The sequence below is a fragment of the Dendrobium catenatum genome, unplaced genomic scaffold, assembly GCF_001605985.2.
Source record: "Dendrobium catenatum unplaced genomic scaffold, ASM160598v2 fragScaff_scaffold_409, whole genome shotgun sequence".
Classification (NCBI taxonomy): domain Eukaryota; kingdom Viridiplantae; phylum Streptophyta; class Magnoliopsida; order Asparagales; family Orchidaceae; genus Dendrobium; species Dendrobium catenatum.
In genome coordinates, this window is record NW_021318871.1 from 117,756 (window position 1) to 123,755 (window position 6,000).

At 35.3% G+C, this 6,000-nt stretch overlaps 1 protein-coding gene across 5 annotated transcripts in view; it reads right to left on the reverse strand.

The window, feature by feature from the left end:
* Positions 1-5,735, reverse strand: part of LOC110108708 — a 67,315-nt gene extending 61,580 nt beyond the window's left edge. Inside the window, exon 1 of one of the 5 annotated variants that reach the window (XM_028694150.1) lies at positions 5,456-5,735. The gene's annotated coding sequence lies outside the window, so the exon portion shown is untranslated. Of the gene's footprint in view, positions 1-5,369 lie in introns of all 5 variants that reach the window. The other 4 variants (XM_020839469.2, XM_028694149.1, XM_020839475.2 and 1 more) reach the window with 4 other exon arrangements.
* Positions 5,736-6,000: the final 265 nt, after the last annotated feature.

Below are 6,000 nucleotides of genomic sequence, written 5' to 3' on the forward strand. Positions count from 1 at the left end.
GGCATCTTGAATTTGGCTGAAATTTGAGATCTCTGAGATTTTGGTTTTCTTTTGGCTCTAGCGGCGTCTTGAGATTTGGGAGGGATCGATCCTTCTCTCGAATTGAGGATCAAGTGTATCTTGCTATTTTCTGTGTTCCTTTCATCAAATAATACAAATTATCTACTGTTTTTGTGATTTTGTGCAGATTTTTGTGAAGAATTCTCGCTGTTTTCCGAAGATTGATAGAAAATACTTGAGATCTACAAGTGTTTCCTATCAAATTCTTATCAGACTCCAAAGATTCTTTATAACAGCCATTTTAAGCTCCAAATCTATTCACAGCCACAGGAATTCCAGAAGAAAAAGTAATAGAATTCATATCACGTACAGGTTCTTGAACACCACGTCCCAACTCTTCTTCCGTCAGCACATTCCGCTCCTTGATCAGACCACAAGCAACAGCATCTTCTCCCACACCATCCTCTAAAATAATTTCTCCTTCTTCAGAAATTACATTATCTTTCTTATTCATGTCCATCACAAAATTATTAGAGTTCAACACCCTATGATGCACGGACACGGACACGGCAACACGGACACGACACGGACACGGGACACGGCTTTTTTTGAAAATATAGGACACGGGTACTGCGCGGACACGGCAATACATTTTTTTATATAGTATATATATATTAATGTAATATCATATTAAAAATGACAAATAATAATAAATAAATGACATGATAACTTGTCTAGCTTATAATATAAAATATTTAGTACAAAATATCTAATACAACCACAAAAATATAAGCAAATAATCACTTACTACAACATCAAGCATTCAAGGTTCAACTACTATAATTAGCTTTAGAGGTTTGTTTTTTGCCTTCAATATCATCATCATTGAATATCACTGCGTTCAACTCTAGTTCAACAAGAGAAATATTTGTAATTGTGCAAAAAGAGAAGAGATGAAAATATCTTCACTGTCAAAGAGAAATGAAAATGAGAATATTCGATGAATGGGTATTAAATGCAGACGTTGATTTGGTGTTGTGGATAGGAAATTAGAAATTTAGTTTAAATCTTGCCAAATATAAGAAATTATATTTTAAAAATATTATAAAATATTTAAGATGCGCGTGTCCAATTTGTTTTTAATATTTTTTTAATCAGACACATTTTCGGCGTGTCCGACACATGTCGGAGGAGTGTCGGACAAGTGTCGTGTCGGACACGGTGTCGGACACTGCATGCCTCTTTGAGGAGAAGTGTCGGTGCATCATAGTCAACACCTCTTCAGTTTTGGCACGGACACCTTTATTTGGCTCCACAGTAGTTGAAGTAAGAGGATATTTCTTCGTGAACATCATTTGAGCAAATTTAAAATTTGATCTGGGAGGAGCAAACCTCTTACCTCTCTTGTAATTCACATGCACCCACGATCCATATGTAAACTCTTTGCCAACTTCAGCTTGATTGCCAATCTCAAAGTTATCTTGGCTTGGTTTTGTAATACAATTCACAGGTTCCTTGGTATCAGCCCTTTTATTGCAACAATCATTCTAACAGGCCCAATCCTTCCACATTCAAAACAAAAAGAGGAGATTTTCTCAAACTCAATTTTTTGAAAAAACCTTCCGTACATGCCTTCCACCCAAACTCCCAAGGGAAGTTGTTGATCCAACTTCACACGAACATAAGTTCTAGCAAATTCTCTTCTTCCCTATTGAAACATATTGTCATCTAACATTAGCGGTGTTCCCACCATAGAAGCAATCCTTGCCACATTGATCTCATCCCAACATTGTAAAGGCAATTGAGGCATTCTAATCCAAATAGGAGAAGTAAGCCCCTTCATAGACAACGGAGAAAAGTTTAAGGACCATTTATCCATTCCAATAATATGGTCATTAACATACCATGGTCCTCCCATAAGAACCGACTCCACGGCTTCTAAAGATTTGAATGAACACAAGAACCATCCAATCCCAAGTGAAGTAAAATGAGTCTGACCAAATTGTGCCCATTGTCACCTTAATTCCCATGCAACAATATTAGAAGGGATTTCTTTACCAAACATCTTAGCTACAAACGCGAATTGTAACTTGCTTGAATTGGTGATTTCATTGTGAGTATGTAACTTCACTGCAACACCATCATCTGTCAACAAAGACTTTTTTTTTTTAAATTTACCTTTATATAAGCTTTCCTGGACTATGGATTAACTCCAACTTTTTTATCATCCTTGTTCACAAGCGATTCATTTAGGTTCTTCAATGAAGCATCATTTCCCCTCCCATCATCAGAAGTCACTTCCGCACCAACAGGAACAACCTCAGCATTCGCTATCACAGAACCTCTATTGCTTTCAACATTTGAAATCTCCTCAGGGACAGCATTGAAACTACCAAACCTATTTACAAAAATTTTCATATCCGACGACGAGCTTCAAGATCATTGGACTTCATGAAAATTTTAGTCGGAGATTTAGACCACTGTGGTGTTTTAACTTCCGATTCTTGAACTATACTTTTTCCTTTACCATCCACATGAGCGATTTCCTTGATAATCTCAGCAGCATTCTCTCTAATCATCAAAGGACTACCCTTTGGCAATCCCAACGAAATGTCTCCATTAAAATCCATCCTCCCAGAACTAGGCTTGTTCGGACTCCATTTACTTTGAATAAGTGAACCTCCTTTGGCGTGGACCACCGACGATGAACCCACCAATGGCCGGTGGCGTTCTACCGCCATTCCTGAATGACCACAGAATATGCGGAACCAAAACCAGGTCATCAATTTGGAAATGGGGACTCTCTCTCTCTCTCTAAACGGGGACTCTCTCTCTAAACGGGGTGATTCTAGCTGTATGTAGAAATAGTTGAGAATTGTCAAAGGAAAAAAAAATTTTTGTAAATGGGTGTGTGATTATATATATATATATATATTATTATTATTATTATTAATTAACAAAATCATAAAATAGCTTTCTTATAATTGTCACACTATAGCAAGTTTAGTTGAAGAAACTAATTACCACAAAACTTCTCAAAAAGAAACATAAACGTTATAGCCAAATGAAAGTATGGTAGCTATTTGGAAATCAAAGCCATGAAAATGATGCCACAAACAAACCCTTAAGTTCCCACATGGACAAAATTACAATGTTTTTTTATTCCTTTGCTCGATAAGAATTCATGAATTTCTTAAACAAAAATCCTTCATTAGTTTGCATAGTTCCACTATCTTCGTGGATGATCAATATCAAATTCTTCATAAAGGAAAAAAGAAGTGGAAACGTGAGTTATAAAAGTACCATTTGAAGTGATCACTAACCAACAAACAAGTCTTAAAAACTTTCATGGAATAACGTTTATTAATGTTAAAAAAATTTAGGTCATGGTGGTGACAAATACAATGGTCTGACGAACAAATTGGAACAGGGAGTAATCCAATAAAGTTAGTGTTGGTTTTAAGCTTCTAAATGCAAGATTCGAGTAATTACGTTGATATACACCCATTCAACAATTTAAGAATCAAATTTTGTGAGTTCTCGGATTATGGAAAATTCATCAAACTTAAGTAAAGAAGATTCATCTGTCTGCTATATCAAGTTATCTACTCTGCTGAAGTTGATGTTCAACTAACAAGTTGATTATGAAATAAATTAAATAAGCTTCATGGAAAAAGAGAGTTTGATATTTACCAACAAAACAGCACAAAACTTTACAAGGCTCAGAAATTGAAGGTCACTCATCAGCTAGCTAAAGTGGTGTATATTAAGAGCTAAGCTAGAAACCTAATATTAAAAAACAGACAAAATCAGGACACAGATTGGTCATTTTCTGAATATACTGAGGAATGCATATGTACTGAAAAAGCAATAGTACAAAATCATAAACACCTCTAACAAACCACGAAATCAGATTCAATGAACTTTGACCAAGCTATCACATAATACAATATAATTAATATCAGTTCCAAGTTCAAATATCACACTGATGGTAACCCTCTACAATTTAAAAGTGAATTGATACAACAAAATGTCCTCCCCCATTGATTTTCAGCCTTTACAGATTCTCTACAGTAGGTTAAGGTGTAGGAATTTTTTAAATGCATTAAAATGCAACAAAGTATATAGATTGAGTTTAGCGACTTTGCCCGGTACTGTAGCTCAAAGCTGTGGTGAGCACAACAAAGCAACAGTTTCTAGCACTTTACCATGATGAAGATGGAAAAATGTAAATAAATAAATAAAAAAAAGATGGAAAAATGTCACTAGAGCATGCTTTGTTTTGTTGTTTGAAGTTCTCATGCGAATGTAAGATAATGGGTACTATATTAAGCTCAATCTAATTTATTAACCATCACATAAGCTAATTGAAGTACTAAAAGGCTAACGGCTAACTAATTTTCTCTGTAGACTCTAATTTGCTAAAATGTTTCGCCTGTTTCACGTTGACCTTTGCTTAGCTTGCTCATCCTGTCACTAGAAAGAATTGCCAACAACAAATGTTATATACGGCATTTCCTTCTCATGGTTTAATCTGATTCGTTGCTCCGTTTGCTTCATGTAAACTTGATCTATGCGGTTGATCGCATACAATTACTATAATAAAATTAGGCCAGCTAACAATGTCACAAAAAACTAAAAAGGACTTAAGCAGACAAAGAAAAAATAAAATGAGGACCGAAGAAAGGGTTTTCTCAAACATTGAACCAGACAGTAGATTGGGTGAAACGTTCAAATCTATACTCATTTAACCTTTCCTTGAAATATTAACAAAATTACTTTTCGAATTTTTCATTAAGGCCTATTTTATATTTAAAAGTTATCATGAAATCACATACTCCCGCTTATTCACCTCTTCCCTAAAATAAAAGGTACCCAATGTGGCTCTGGATTGTTCCCTATAGCACCAACCTTATATGCCTATTTTAAGTGAAGAATGATTAAAAAGCAATTCATTCTACTCCACTTCAATAAATAAAAATGTTCACTTTGTTCTTCGCACCTTACAGAAACAAAAGCCCTATGCTTCCATTTGCACATTATGCTTTTAAATTATTTTTCAGTTCTATTTCCCTCCTTTCAAAATAACAAAATCATACGTCCTTTCTTTCCTCGTCCAAGTAAGTCAGAAAAATCAAATAGCAGAGAGAAACCTAAAAAATTGTATCAAGTGAAAATAATCATGAATCAATCGAAAAATAGCTGAAGCGGCCAATTTTGAGGAGCAATATAGGAAGCAGATGCACTCAATACATTAGAGGGAATCAAACAAAGTAACGCTTTCCTACAAAGAAAAAGCATGTAATTGAAGTATGCCATGCAATTTACACGGAAATATTAAAGTCTAACATCGCTTTCAACAGTCCTACTTTCGTTATTGCAGAGGGAAACAAACCCCAAACACCAAACTATCGAAATCGACCAGGAAAGATTATCACCCTTGATCGAAATTGACCTAGGCAATCGAACCAAGCAAAGAAACATAGAAAGATGGATAGAAACGGGCAACTCAGAACCGGCAGCCGAGAATTGGAGTGAGAGAATAAGCAGAAAAATGGAAGAGGATGGAGAAGCCCGAAGAGCTTGAGGCGCAATCCGTTTTCCACTTTCAAAATCTGATATTGCCGTGCAGCGCTGAGAATCACATTTACATGGAGAAGAAACGATGCAAGAAAGGGGGGCGGCTTTTTTTTTACAACTGTGTGAAGCGTTGGGAATCTTCGATTCTCCGCCACACAAGCTCGGCATTTATTAATCGGCGGCATTAAATTTAAGCATTTATTTCTTGCTTGAATGTTTCAAATCCTCTATGACTAAAACAAATTTTATTCAATTTGTTAAGGGGCTCTTTGGCAACAAGTGGGATTTAATTTTAGTAGGATTTAGTAAATTCTGTAAATTTGGATTTAGTAAATTCGAAATGTGTTAAATCCTGAAAACTGTTTGGTATGTCAAATGTTATATCCTGTTAAATTCTGATAAACTGTTTGGTACATATTT